Here is a 15,189-nt window from a genome sequence, read left to right as displayed (position 1 = left end):
ATGTCTGTGGAAGATTGTTCAATCACTCAACACGTCAGTATCTGACTGTTCTATTTCATAGAACAGAAAATAATAACTTGTGGGCACGAGATTTAAAAAAGATACAACTTTAAAGCGCAAATCAAGGCAGGCCATGAAAATGCAATTTCTTCCTCATTTGTGCTTTCTAAAGGCTGTTACACTGTTTTGTTCTTTTGATAACTAACAATCCTTTATGGTATGATGCACTGAGGCCCATGCAGCAGTTCTACACTGAACCTACACACAAGACCTCAGTTCTATCATAAATAAACACTGTCCAAAGCATCCGTGTTCATGTCTCTGGTCTATTTTAATGAGCCTCTGTTGCTTTGCAGTGTGCGAAGTTGCTCTCTGGTAAATCTCTCTCTTCTCTCTAGCTTCACTGTAGTTATAAAAGGATACAGATTGTTTCACAGCAATAATGACTTGGCAGTGAGATTCAAGCCAAACTTTTAGGTTGCCAGGCAACTCGAGCGACACCGGCAACCGTATATGGACATTTCTTTTTTTTATCTTTGCTTTAGACTTCATGTCACTGTGATTCTCAGCTTCTTTCTTCTTCCACTTTCATTGTATCCTTCTCTTTAACTCTCTCTGTTTTAAATACAGTGAGGTATTTTCTTTTTCTCAAGCTGTGTTTTTTTCTAATTCTTGCACTCCAAAACAGTTACACATATTCAACTACTGTCTCTATTAATGTTTAAATTGGCTTTGTTAAAATCATGGGTGTGATAGCTAAGGGTGAAATTATGAGTTAGAAAACTTAAGAACAAGAAGAAAGAAAGTGAGAAGTGCACAAAGAAAAGATATATATGTATATATATATATGTATATAAACAGTTTAACTCTGTATGAGTTCTCTTAGTTTCAGTAAACATTTCAACTCATTGAATCCGCTCCAGATCTTTTATCTGCTTAATTTGTCATGAAACAACAAGGGAATAGGACTCACCTGGGCATGAAACTGCTTGTCAGGGAATTGCTCAATTACATTTGAGCCTGAAAATGCAGGACAGTGTAAAAAAAATATCTGTATTTGCTAAACAGTTAATACTATACTTTTGTTAAACCCCTTGGATTAAAGCTGAAGGTCTGCACTTTAATTTTAAATCCACTGTGGTGGTGTACAGAAGTAGAACTACAAATATTTTGTGATGGTCTAAAACCTTGTGGATCTTACTGTATAATTTTAATTGTACATTTCCTTTAAGTCGGGGTGTCGAACTCCAGGCCTCGAGGGCCGGTGTCCCTGCAGGTTTTAGATCTCACCTTGGGTCAACACACCCGAATCAAATGATTAGTTCGTTACCAGGCCTCTGGAGAACTTCAAGACATGTTGAGGTAATTTAGCCATTTAAATCAGCTGTGTTGGATCAAGGACACATCTAAAACCTGCAGGGACACTGACCCTCGAGGCTGGAGTTCGAAACCTGTGCTTTAAGTCATTTAAAATCTGTGTTTATCAATTAATTCCACAAAATAAATGCTCTTACCAATTTTTGGACAATAGATTGTATTAACATCCAGTGACCCTGAGTGTTCATTGAACATCACATTTTTCTTCAGCAGTGGGTGAACCTGCAATGTAGCTACAACTAAAAGAAACAAATACAAAATTAGAACCTAAGTATGATTTTGCTTTGCAATATATGAACTATTTTTTAAACGATTTACACTTTTTTTAGTCTTTCCTATTTTGAAAACGTTCATTTAATTATGATTTTTTTTTTTTTTTTGGGGGGGGTTACTTTGCTCACAGGGTAGTGAAAATCATCACAACCATCATAATTTCCTTTCAGTTAGCATATTTAAAGATCCCCTTTATGTAAAAAAAATGCCTCAGCCTGTTAAGCTGAGTTTTGAGCTGCTTTTAGCTTAAGGAAATGTTCAAACACCCCATCTTTTTTCAAGAGCTTGGCAGTCATATAAAGCAGCAAGCCTGTTTGGCTCAATACAGTGTAACAAGTGATGATTGCATAGTTATGAAAGAAGATGCTTTTTCCTCTAATTATATAGCCAAAGGCTAACAAGGTAAGATGCATATGAAAGCATGCTCCTTTTCATTTCTCCCATGCTTGCTATCTCTTTGCTTCTCCATCTCTTCCAGCCTCACTCATTCGTCTCATGCGTCTGCTCCCTGATCTAATTAAAATGCCATCTTCAATTCACTGGTGAGCACCCTCCCTTCTTCTCTCTGTGCTCTGCTGCAGTGTAAACACGCTGTGTCATATTAAAAGTCTGAATCCGCTGTGTCATGATTTGGAAGCTTAGCAGCTGATCCGCCATGTTTGACAATTTGGCTGTGCCTTGTTAGATGGGACTAAGGCAAGGATTTTAAAAATACATTATGTTTAGGGCTGCTCAGGGCCGTTATTGCCTTCTTAGGAAGGAGCTGGCAGCTAGCAGGTTCATGTTGCATTGAAGGTTGCAGGTATAGATTCAGCTGCCATTTCAAATACTTTACGATATGCACTGATGTTTTTGAAATTGAATCCCCCCCCTCCCCCCCAACTCTAGCAGTTTGATAGACTTATTTTATATCTGTCCTTGCCTTTTTCCTTTCTTTCTCAGACTCTGCCGCCTCATGCAGTCGCACACTAGCGCAAGTAAACACATGCACAGAAGTGTTTAAAGAAAACATAAGCCAAGTTCACGAAGGTGCTGTCCTCAGAGACACACCAGCGTCTTCACTATATTGTGTTCATCTGCTGAAATCTCATCAGCTTTTAATGAAAGCTGACAGACTGACAGTGTGAAGCACCATTCCTACTGGCCCAGACCTGTGATGTAACCTTGTCTGTGTGTGTCTCATACATTGTTGAATTAGTGTTAAACTCTAATCTAATTCTAATCTTTAGCGACCTTCAAGTCAGATTTAATTATGAACTCGAGCACTTGCACATTCACACACGGGAACATATCGTGTGATGCTTCACAAACAAAGGTTTAAACGTAGCTGTGAGGGGGGCAGAAACAGATGAAGTTTTGCTCTGATGGCTGACCGCTTCATCTTTCTTAAATACAGTGGGGCAAAAAAGTATTTAGTCAGCCACCGATTGTGCAAGTTCCCCCACTTAAAATGATGACAGAGGTCAGTAATTTGCACCAGAGGTACACTTCAACTGTGAGAGACAGAATGTGAAAAAAAAATCCATGAATCCACATGGTAGGATTTATAAAGAATTTATTCGTAAATTAGGGTGGAAAATAAGTATTTGGTCACCTCAAACAAGGAAAATCTCTGGCTCTCACAGACCTGTAACGTCTTCTGTAAGAAGCTTTTCTGTCCCCCACTTGTTACCTGTATGAATGGCACCTGTTTGAACTCATCATCTGTATAAAAGACACCTGCCCACAGCCTCAAACAGTCAGACTCCAAACTCCGCCATGGCCAAGACCAAAGAGCTTTCGAAGGACACCAGGAAAAGTATTGTAGACCTGCACCAGACTGGGAAGAGTGAATCTACAATAGGCAAGCAGCTTGGTGTGAAAAAATCAACTGTGGGAGCAATCATCAGAAAATGGAAGACATACAAGACCACTGATAATCTCCCTCGATCTGGGGCTCCACGCAAGATCTCATCCCGTGGGGTCAAAATGATCATGAGAACGGTGAGCAAAGATCCCAGAACCACACGGGGGGACCTGGTGAATGACCTGCAGAGAGCTGGGACCAAAGTAACAAAGGTCACCATCAGTAACACACTACAACGGCAGGGAATCAAATCCCGCAGTGCCAGACGTGTTCCGCTGCTGAAGCCAGTGCATGTCCAGGCCCGTCTGAAGTTTGCCAGAGAGCACATGGATGATACAGCAGAGGATTGGGAGAATGTCATGTGGTCAGATGAAACCAAAGTAGAACTTTTTGGTATAAACTCAACTCGTCGTGTTTGGAGGAAGAAGAATACTGAGTTGCATCCCAAGAACACCATACCTACTGTGAAGCATGGGGGTGGAAACATCATGCTATGGGGCTGTTTTTCTGCCGAGGGGACAGGACGACTGATCCGTGTTAAGGACAGAATGAATGGGGCCATGTATCGTGAGATTTCGAGCCAAAACCTCCTTCCATCAGTGAGAACTTTGAAGATGAAACGAGGCTGGGTCTTCCAACATGACAATGATCCAAAACACACCGCCCGGGCAACAAAGGATTGGCTCCGTAAGAAGCATTTGAAAGTCCTGGAGTGGCCTAGCCAGTCTCCAGACCTCAACCCCATAGAAAATCTGTGGCGGGAGTTGAAAGTCCGACAGCCCCAAAACATCACTGCTCTCGAGAAGATCTGCATGGAGGAATGGGCCAAAATACCAGCTACTGTGTGTGCAAACCTGGTAAAGACCTATAGTAAACGTCTGACCTCTGTTATTGCCAACAAAGGTTATGTTACAAAGTATTGAGTTGTATTTTTGTTATTGACCAAATACTTATTTTCCACCCTGATTTACGAATAAATTCTTTACAAATCCTACCATGTGGATTCATGGATTTTTTTTTCACATTCTGTCTCTCACAGTTGAAGTGTACCTCTGGTGCAAATGACTGACCTCTGTCATCATTTTAGGTGGGGGAACTTGCACAATCGGTGGCTGACTAAATACTTTTTTGCCCCACTGTAAATGCTGCCAGAATTCAGCTTTTATTCAACAGCTACCTTTCATAAGGTGTGCTTCACTGTCACCAAGCGCTATGAAGAATGCAAAGTGGAAAATGTTGGAAAATGTTTCGGCAATACCGAAACATTTTCCAAAATATGTCAAAGGACTGGAGTAAAGAATGGACACACTAACTACTATGATATAGAGCATTTTAATTTGTGAGGTGTCATTTAAAAAAGGGAAATGTTCTTGTGTTTTCACACACGCTGTCTCTCACTTCTGTCTAATTTTGTCTTTTCTGTCTCACTAATTTTTCTTGTTTTCCCCTTCTCTCTCTCTCTCTCTCTCTCTCTCTCTCTCTTTCTCTCTCTGTTGCTACCTGGCAACAAGCTGGTTTCCTTGGTGATGGAGCTTAGTAGCCTCACATTTGCAGAGATGGGAGTGTGTATGTGACAACTGGTACACACGCAGAGCATGCAGCAAACACATGCTCATACTCACGCTTGCATAAATTGCAGGAAATATTTTACTGTTTTTAGTGTGAATATGTTTAAAAGCGGGATAAATAAGGCAAATGTGTCACCAGTGCATGACAACAGTTGCCATGCTAAGCATTCAGTTAAACAAGCTCAACAAATTCAACTTTGCAGTTTGAGAGCTTAATGACATGTCTAAATTAAAAATAGCCCAAGAAGAAGGATACAGAACATCATGTATAAACATAACCTTAAGAACAGTGATTGACCATAACACACAAAGTTCACAATAAATAAATAAAAATTGATGAATAATCACAATTTTCTTTATTATTTGTTGTGCCTTTTGATAATTTAGCAATTCCACTTAAACGTTCATGGCAGTAAAGCCCTGAAATTTGAATAAACTGAAGAAGATCTCTTTAATATTATTGTTATTACTGTTATTGTTGTTATTGTTATTATTATTATGCATGCAAGAAACAATGTGGTCACAAGTTTTTTGCGTAAAGCACTGATTTTCCCTGGAGATCTGGAACACAAGACCACAACCTCAAAGTTATCCACATTATTTTGGATTTTTAATACACCACGACCTAATGGGAAATGATGGCAAGATGCATAAAGTCCTGTAAATGGGGCAAGTCAGGCTTCTGCTTACACTCAAAGTCGAGGAAAAGCTATATAATGTCTGTGGTCAGGTAACATTATCTGATGTCAGTACTCAACGTTAATGATGCTGTGGAGGCTGAATTGGAGGAAAAATCTTTTCAAGGTTTCAGCATCTTTTAGAAGGCCTTCACAGAAATGCATAAAAACAGGATATCAATGACTAGGGCTTCAAAAAATTTATATATTAGCAATTACCTATGCAGGCATTACTTGGATGGCAAATGGTGCTCACATACTTTGGGTTACATGCTTTTCTTTTCATTGAATTCTGAAAATAAATATGATATTTCCCAGTACAGTAACTTCTTTTGCATGTTGTAATTTCATTAAATGTACATGATAATCACTTATTACATTGTTGCTAACAGGCTGGTTTTTATCAGCTGTTGTGTAAAGTTTGCTTTTTTGTCATCTCTGCTTTCAGATTGTGTCCCCGCGTTACCCTTTTCATTCCTTGGGAGCAAGGTTTATTTGTAAAAATGACTTGCCTGAGAGGTGTGCAGCAAATTTTAGAAATTTTTAGTCAGTGTATAAAAGAACCATGAGAAATGATGTCCCCATCTGGCTTTCACACTCAAGTTTTAGGTTGCAGTCACAAAGGAGACAGATGGGCTGTGAGGAAGATGGGTTTGGTTACAGTGTGTCCTAGGGAGAAAGAGAAAGATGTTTATCTACCGCTCAGCAGCGCACACACTCGCACATGCATATTCTCAAACTGTGGTGGTGAAGCTCTCCTCTGTTTACCATGTTTGGAGAAAGAAGGTGAACGAGTGACACAAAGACAGAGGGAGAGAAAGAAGGGGAGAGAGACAGACAGTGTCTTCAGTGTAAAGATGACATTTTAATGAGCCAAAGAGGCAAAGAGAGATAGGAGTTAAAACATGTTGAATTGCACAGCCAAAATTTCATAGCGTGTATGTGCATTTTGTTCAACCGTTTGAAATCTGCATCATTTAGTCATACAAAGGAATATTAATGTCAGAGTTTTCTGTCTTTCCTCATCTTACAATTTACCAGCTGTTTGGCTTGCTGCTTAAGCAAAACAAAAATTTAATGATTTGACTTTTTGGTCTAGAAAATGTTAATGTTTTAAACAATTATTCTATGAATTAAAATAATTATTCTAAACAATGGAAATGGTCTTTAGCATTTACAGTTACTGTTAAGAGTGATTATTTGGGGGCGGAAAAAGACTGGCAGGTACGGACACAAGAGGGAGAGGACCTGAGGCACAGGAAGGAAGTTCTAAGCTTGATCAACAAAGTGCAAAAACTGTCCCAGAGATTAGATGTTAAAGTTGGGATATCTACTCGAGATGGGCATTTTCTGGGAAACAGAGTATTTGAGATTTACAATGCATTTTTTTTTAGCAATGCTTAAAAGATCCCCCCTGGCACATTTATAACATGCTTGCTTTACCTGGCACAGCATGCACAAGACCTCATTTTCAACACAGAACCTTTTGAAGGCTGAAGCAGTCTTTTCGTGCATTTCCTTTTTCCTTTCCTTTGGTTTTTGATAGTTAGCAGCATGCAATTCTTATTTTAGTCAAAGCGTGGTGCTAACATGTTAGTTTAGAGTACTACTATTGCTAGCTAGCTAACAGCTGCGTTTAGATTTTTTTTTTCAGGAATTAACATAACGTGTGTATGTGTCAGAGCCTCAGGAAATGCTGAGGCAGCTAGTGCATTTGTTTGATTTGCGACAACACTGCCTGGTTTAGTTTTATGCACTACACTAGCAAATACATTGTGCATGTAGTGGTGTCCAATTTAAACTATTTATGACAGTGAACTTGATTGTTGTTATTGATTTTTAATACCTGCTGGAAGAGTAAAACAGTCTCTATAGTTTCCAATTGTCTTTAGTGTCATTATCTTACATTGGCTACTGCATTGTCGTATTTAACCTACTTGACTATTCTTTTATGTAAGTAAGTTGGAGGGTCTTGTTTCATTAAAATCTGGAAGCGAAACATAGTTACAATTCTTGCAGCAGGGCAGTAGCAGTACTAAGAACAGCAGCAAGTTGAACTGCTTAAGTGGGATCAGGTGAGATTTGTGTGCGAGGGTGGCTTCAACTCTGAGTGGCCTTGTCTGCTATTGCTTGCTCCTTTACTGGTCCTCATATCACAGAGAGGCTAATTGGAGAGGAATTACCTCAACAAGTCTTAATGATATGCTAGCAACAGAATCAGAGGGCTCTCCTACAACTGTAATGACTCAAACTCTCAACATGTCTCAGTGGCTTGTTCTGATTTACCTGCTTCTTAGCCAGACGAGGGGGGTGTTAATTGCTTGAAAGAACACGACAGAGCAGTGTAGTTTATGGAGAACATCTTGACAGAGATGGATAGGTTTAAAATGATGGAAACATTGTCACATTGTAAGTATGATAAATGGTTTTTGTATATTTTCGTGTGATGTTTTCATTCAGAATATATATTTTTCTCAGTTTATTCAGAGCTTTAAAGTCCAGTGAGTGCAATTATAGCAAAGGAACCACAAAACACACATACACACACTTCGTGTCGTTCTCTCTCAGTGGGTCACTGACCTTGGCAGAGATGCTCATATGATTGGCCATCTCCCTGTGGTTAGTGCGTTGCATGTGTGTTATGCGTGTACTTTGCCTGTATGGTCCTGTAGGCCATGTTATTGTCCTAGCCTGGTGTTATAGTCCATCTGTCTAGGCTGCTAGCCAAACAGATCTCTCTGTTTGCTCTCTAGTGGTTTTATCATGATGGCTATTGAATGTGTCTGATGGAAATGATATGGCCCTCTGGTGGAAATCGACTCCTTAATTGAAATATGTTTAACTTAGCATGTAAGATTGATCATTATCAAGTGAACAATTGGATTAAACTGTAATTTCACAAAGAGTTTTTTTTTTAATTTTGCATTTATTTGCAGGCCTTTGCCAATCTGTCTGACAGTGACTGTAGTCTCTCTAAATCAGTCCACGATTGCTTGAACACAGGTTTTTTTTCCCACCAGGTGACTTGTATGATCACCTTGCGATCAAAAGCACTCACTGCAACTACTTGCAGTCTGTCGGTGAAAGTGGAAAAATTCTATATAATACTACAATATGAAGCAACCACCAATTTTTCCTAGTAGAAGGAGGTGAAGGAGTCATTAGCAAGTCCCGATTTATGAGTAAATATAAATTGAAATGCAATGTAATGTGACAGTAGAATGCTCTAATCTGTGCATATTATAGATAGATAGATAGAACATTTTCAAAAAGAAAAAAATACGGGCTACAAATAAAACTAAATTATGTATTATTGGTCTGATTTATTAGAGGTGTGACATTACTTAATTTGATTTACAATTTGATTTGTTTTGTCAGAACACTGGCATATGAAGATGTGATGATTCAGTGTTGCATTTTTACATTAATCATTCAAATTTGCTTCCTGGCAACCGTCATTATTGGAAGAAAAAGGCAAAAACAATGACAACGTAATTCACAAATGGCCCTCTGTTAAGAAAGCAGCCAATATTAAGTATTCTAAAGTGCTGGTTATTGTGGCTGTACTATCATGTTTGCATTGATTATGCTATTCTCTATGTTATCCAGCACTTTACCAGGAATCAGATTGAAGCTTTTTATATGGGCTCAGCTGATTTGCTTTCATCTTCTGCGTCCCTCACTGCCCTCGGATTGCCAGTGCATGTGTTTGTATGTGTCGTGTGGTTTACTCGTTTATCAGAGTAGTCATCTTCAAGCTCTGTTAGCCATCGCCTCTGAACTCTGAAGTCTAACCAGATCAATCTGCAGACACATGGACAAGTATACACAGATTTAACTGACTGCATAAGCTAAAAAAGAAAGCTCCAAAGCTCTAAAAAATATCCACATATCCAGAAAAGAGACAAACATTTACATAATCAGAACCTACTGTACACAAGCAAACGCACGCATCAAGTGGATCACGAGTGTCGGCTTCCAGTAAAAGAGCAGACTTGTCAGTTAAGTCTGCCTCATCTTCTTCTTTTTCTTTTTTTTCCAAGCTGCATTTCTTTGTATTATAGTCAGTTACACTATGGCAACTGTTTTTTGTTTTTAGCAAAGTAACCTATGGTGGCAACACCTTAGCTGCACAATAGACATTAAAGTACATAAAGTACATACAGGATTAAAGTACAGTAAATGAATGGATAAGAAAAGGAAGTGGAAAGATGAAAAATAAAGTGAGTGTAACAAAGAATCCAAATTTCAGTGTAGTGACTCTCAAAACTCATTAAATATTATTACAAAAGTTAATTGAGGTGTATAGAGACCACAAAAAAATTTGTGCCTTCACTCAGCTTGTATAAATACCTGCTCCAAATATGTGGAAAGCACACACAGGGCACATTTATCGTACAGTGACACAGCGATTGGATAAATGTTCTTTGAAGGCATATTTTCCAGGAAAACCTTTAAACCTCTTGTGCTCTTGTAGGTGTGTCTTTTGCATGTGTCATTACCTTTTAATATGCACTGATCTGTGTGAATTGTGAGCTTGTGTGACCAAAACAACAAAACAAAACAGGACATGTAACATTTGATATTAATTGCAACCCATTCAAACTTCATTTTAATCAATCAGCTTCTATTTGCTGTCACTCCCCTTGGCTTCTTTTTTCACCAAAGGGCATGGAAACCATTTCAGCAGAGCAGACAAGACTGTACTTTGTGTTTTGTTATTTAATATATGCATCCTTACACATCTGCTGTCAGACAAGCTTGTGCACATTATATATCCATTTATAAAGATATAATAATTGAAGACATAAACTACTTTGCATATGACTTGGAGCACCCCTCATTTCTTTATGGGAAATTATTTGGTATGAACACCTTTAATCGTTAACACAGTCTTCTAGGCAAGCTGTCTTGTCATTTCATTAAGCAGTCTTTAGGATTGGCTCTCCAGACTTTTTGAAGCTTTTCTTTGGCTGCATCGTTTTTGTTCTCAAACCATGACAACGCATCTACCTTGATTACAGATGGCAGTTGATACCTCCCCTGAGCTCTTCTATTTTGGTGAGAATTTGAACCACAAATTTTGATTTTGATCATTTATCATTTCAAATTTGGATTTATCACTTCATAAGCCGTGTTGCCACTGATTTTCAGTCTTGTTCTTGTGTTACTTGGCCTACCACACCCCTTTCTCCCTGTTTTATTCCTTAAGAATGGCTTCTTGACAGTCACCCTTTCATTTAGACCATTTCTAATGAGGCGTCAAAAAACAGTAGATGGTTCGGCTGAAGTGTCAGTTGCACCTCTCAGGTCTGAGTGAGGTCTTTGCTGGATTTGCTGTTTCTTAAAGACATGACATTTCAGATACTGTTCACCTGTTGTAGGTAGGTTTTAGGCGTGCTACTTCTATTTCTCCAGTTTCCTTAGAAATTTTTAAAGACACAATGCACACCATGCTGAGATGCCAAGATTTTGGCTAATAACATTTTGGGAATCACCTTAGTGGTGCAAAAATAGAATTTTATGCCTATCAAACTGTATTATCTTTAATATCTTTGGTAGACCTAAAGACATGGTAACAAATTGTCTGCTTTTGCCAAAGGCTGCAAGTAGCAAAGTGCCTAAACATACCATTTAAAACTGGTTCTGTGCTGTGTCTGTTATGTGTAGACACAATACTGGATCATCCCTTGAGTTAGGTGCCTTTTCTATGCTTGAATGATTCATAGGTCAGTGTTAAGTGGTTTAAAAGAAAGGAGGAAAAAAATCACACGGTCAGATACAAGGACTGGGTTGAAAATCAGTGAAAAAGCAGCTTCTTGTGATGATGTCAAAGCCCCAACTTTCTAAGTGAAACTTTGTAAACAAAGGATTAAACATGAGTCATGAGTCAACAAGAAACCCACAATGAAAGTTCATTTTCACGCCAACTAGTTTTAAGTGTAGGTGTGATCTTTTCAATATTCTGGTGCAGAACTGCATAGTTCATCCTTTGATCAACAGGACTTTATACTTTCAAAATGAAGCCCCTCAGTTGACTTCAGGAAAATCCTGTTAATGTGATTTACAGCTACGCAGAATGTGGATATCGGGAAATGTTGCTGGCATATTTTTACATGAAGTTATTTTTCCTTTCCTTAAAATGCAACCTTATCCCCTGGCAATAGGATAACTGGAACTCTGTTCAAACTGTTGGTATCCTTTCTCAGAGATCATACGCACATGGACACACACCCACAGGCACACACACACACACACACACACACACACACACACACACACACACACACACACACACACGCAGAGAGGAAAACTTAAAATAAAGCTGGAGTGGGGCAGCTTAGAAGAGGAAAGAATGAAGCCAGATGTTGAGACAGAAACGGGAAAAGAAAAGGAAAGAGATGGAGCTATAAAGAAAGAGAAAAAGAGAAAGAGAGAGGTATGCATGGTTTTCTATGAAGCTGACCTAGATAGAGAACTAAGAGAACTGGACACACTACGTCTCTGGAGGAAAACCGTCTCAGCTGCAGAGGACTGTGTGTGCGTGTGTGCATGTTTATATATGTTTACAGCAAACTGTGACGTGCCGTTTTGGGCTTTTTATGGTATTAAAATGTCCCTAAAACCTAACAAAAGTAGTACCTGTGCGAGAGTGTGTATGGGAGGATGGAAGGAAAGACAGAAAGATGAAGTCAATGAGCCAAACAGCCCATGTGGAGAGACAGAAATCCAGTAAGCCTTTTCATCAGTTTAATAGGATGAATGAACATTTACGTTATTATTAAAGGTGGAGGGGTCTTATTATATATGCTGAATTTGCTAATTTTTTGATTTCTGTATCAGCATGTGTATGTGTTACTACTTGTGAAAGCTACCATACTGTCGCTTTGTCTTTTGGATATGAGTGCATATAAGTATGGCAGTTTTTTTTCTACCCATTAAAAGACAGTGGTACGCCACAAGTATTTATACACATCATCTGATTGGTGAATAAAGCCTAACCAGAACCTTAAAAAATGTGTTGCTGTATTAAGTGGGATGGTATAAAATGAAAAAGAAAGGGCAGTGATGGCAAGGTTTCAGCTAGTTAATAAATCCTATCACTCTGAGTTTTTAGCAGCTCTGTCTTGAATTGCATCATATTGCCATAGTATATCAGTCATAGCTGAAGATAAATGCTGCATCTGGGGGAAAAAAAGCTGTTTAAATTGCAATTGCAGTTCACTGCTTGCTGACGTTTCGCCTTGTTTCAAGCTAAAAAATCTCACAGTTAGGTAGCAGTGTGTCTTGGTGGAACTGAGGTGTAACAAGTGACAACTGTCAGAAAGTATTAGAGTCAAAGAGTCTGACCTTGAATAAACAAAAATACCTCAACATATTTTGCCTGACTGAAATAGTATCAGTCAAAGCTCTTTAAGTGTTCCAGAGACAAATTAGTACAAAAATGATTATTTTCAGTTGTCTTTGGGCTTCAATGGTGTGACCTTTTTTTTTAACCACATGTTTATTCATATTTAACATTAGCACACTGACCTCTGACGAGTACACACGTACACCACACTGAGTGTGTGTATAGGATCTGACTGATTCTGTTCTCCTCTACCTTCCACTTCCTGCCGTTGTTCTTTCTGGACTGTATTCCTGAGCGGACTAGGGGTTTTTAATGTTTAATATGCTGTGTCCTAGGTGGGAAGGATGGAGGAAAGAAAGGAAAGCAAAAGATACCCAGTGTTTGGCAAATGGTAAATGGCCTGTATTTATATAGCGCTTTACTAGTCCCTAAGGACCCCAAAGCGCTTTACACATCCAGTCATCCACCCATTCACACACTGGTGATGGCAAGCTACATTGTAACCACAGCCACAGCACTGACAGAGGCGAGGGTGCCGGACACTGACACCACCGGGCCCTCTGACCACCACCAGTAGGCAACGGGTGAAGTGTCTTGCCCAAAGACACAACAACCGAGACTGTCCGGGGCTCGAACCGGCAACCTTCCGATTACAAGGCGAACTCCCGACTCTTGAGCCACGATTGCCCGCCATTTGGTTACATCTTTTCATAGCTTACACACATTCCAGTATCCTGAATTTTGTCTGCTCCTTTTTTTCTATTTAATGTGACTTTTATCTAACTCTACGTGGGCCTCTGTTAACTATGCGGGAACTAAGAAAATCCTGGTCCTCCAATCTGCATGAAAAAAGTTTGGTTAAGAGGTGATTCACTTTTAACTTTTTGGCATTTTTTTCTCTACAAAACAGGCAGCTGCGACATGTAATCTTTGTGCTCTACTCGCTGAATTTCCCTTCCTGTTCCCGTTCCTAAATAATTAACCAATCATGAGTCAGTAGAGCGAGTGAACAGGAAGTTTAGCATGGTCAAATATGGCCGCCGGCTCTTGCACGCTCCTCCGTGGGGGACTCTGGATAGAGGGGCTAGAAATGGCTCTCGGCTCCGTGTGTACATGTGAGAGTGTGTAAGTGTACGTGTATGTGTGGGACACGGTGACGCATCATGCAGCAGTAGTCTGAATATTTTAGCAGGAAACATTAGTGACGCTTTCTCCTCTTTCTTTCATCATTCTCTCCGTTTCCTTTTCCATCATTTTTTGTCAGTGTCTTCTTTTCCCATTCGGTGTGATGAAAAAAAAATGAAAACTAAATTATAAATTCATCTAGTCGAAGACTGTTAATAGATTTTCTGTAGCGTACAAACCCAAGGTTTTCTAGTAGCAGGCTTATGCAAATTAAATCAGAAGGTAGACAGCGTGGCAGGACTAGGTGTGCACACACTGAGTTTTATTTTTATTTATTTATTTTTTTGTGGCTTTCTGGTGGGGCTCTAGCTTCCTGCACTGAGGTTTCTTCAGGTGAAGATGTTCTGCAGCACACTTACTATGCAATTGATTGATATCACATGAATCTCTGATGTTGTGTATTTATTTTTTTGTACAATTGTGAATGTGAATGTGTGTCTTTTGTGGAATAATACTATCCATGTTGTACATACAGTATGCACATTGTAAACATTTGCTATTTATCTGCAGTATTCAGTATAATAGCCAGCAGCATCTTTACTCACTTTAGCCTCTCATAGACCCCATAAATCATGTTTTATTCTGGCCTCCCGTGTGTGTGTGTGTGTGTGTGTGTGTGTGTGTGTGTGTGTGTGTGTGAGAGAGAGAGAGAGAGAGAGAGAGAGGAAGATGTTTAAAAATTCGTTTTGAACCTGATTCATTTGAGTATGTGTGTAAAAATTGCCAGTAGAGACTCTTTAATTCCATTACTTGCCTCTTGAAGAAAAGAAGACAGCTCGAGGCGTAAACCACTCTCACACACTTAATACACACACTGACGTTGGGCTACAGTCTGGACTCACCCTATCTTGGCTGACCATGCTGTATGCTTGGTTTCAGCCATTGTTTCTGATGCAAAGAATGTATGTATAA

At 39.2% G+C, this 15,189-nt stretch overlaps 1 protein-coding gene across 2 annotated transcripts in view; it reads left to right on the top strand.

The window, feature by feature from the left end:
• Window positions 1-15,189, top strand: part of cacna1c (calcium channel, voltage-dependent, L type, alpha 1C subunit) — a 226,021-nt gene that overhangs the window by 91,373 nt on the left and 119,459 nt on the right. The window lies entirely within an intron of this gene.

Source organism: Mchenga conophoros, linkage group LG17 (genome assembly GCF_057382185.1).
Source record: "Mchenga conophoros isolate Kocher_MC1m ecotype Shallow Benthic linkage group LG17, M_conophoros_male_GT1.1, whole genome shotgun sequence".
In the NCBI taxonomy this organism is placed as follows: Eukaryota; Metazoa; Chordata; class Actinopteri; order Cichliformes; family Cichlidae; genus Mchenga; species Mchenga conophoros.
The sequence above is the reverse complement of the archived record's forward strand: the minus strand, read 5'-3'. Positions and strand labels throughout refer to the sequence as shown.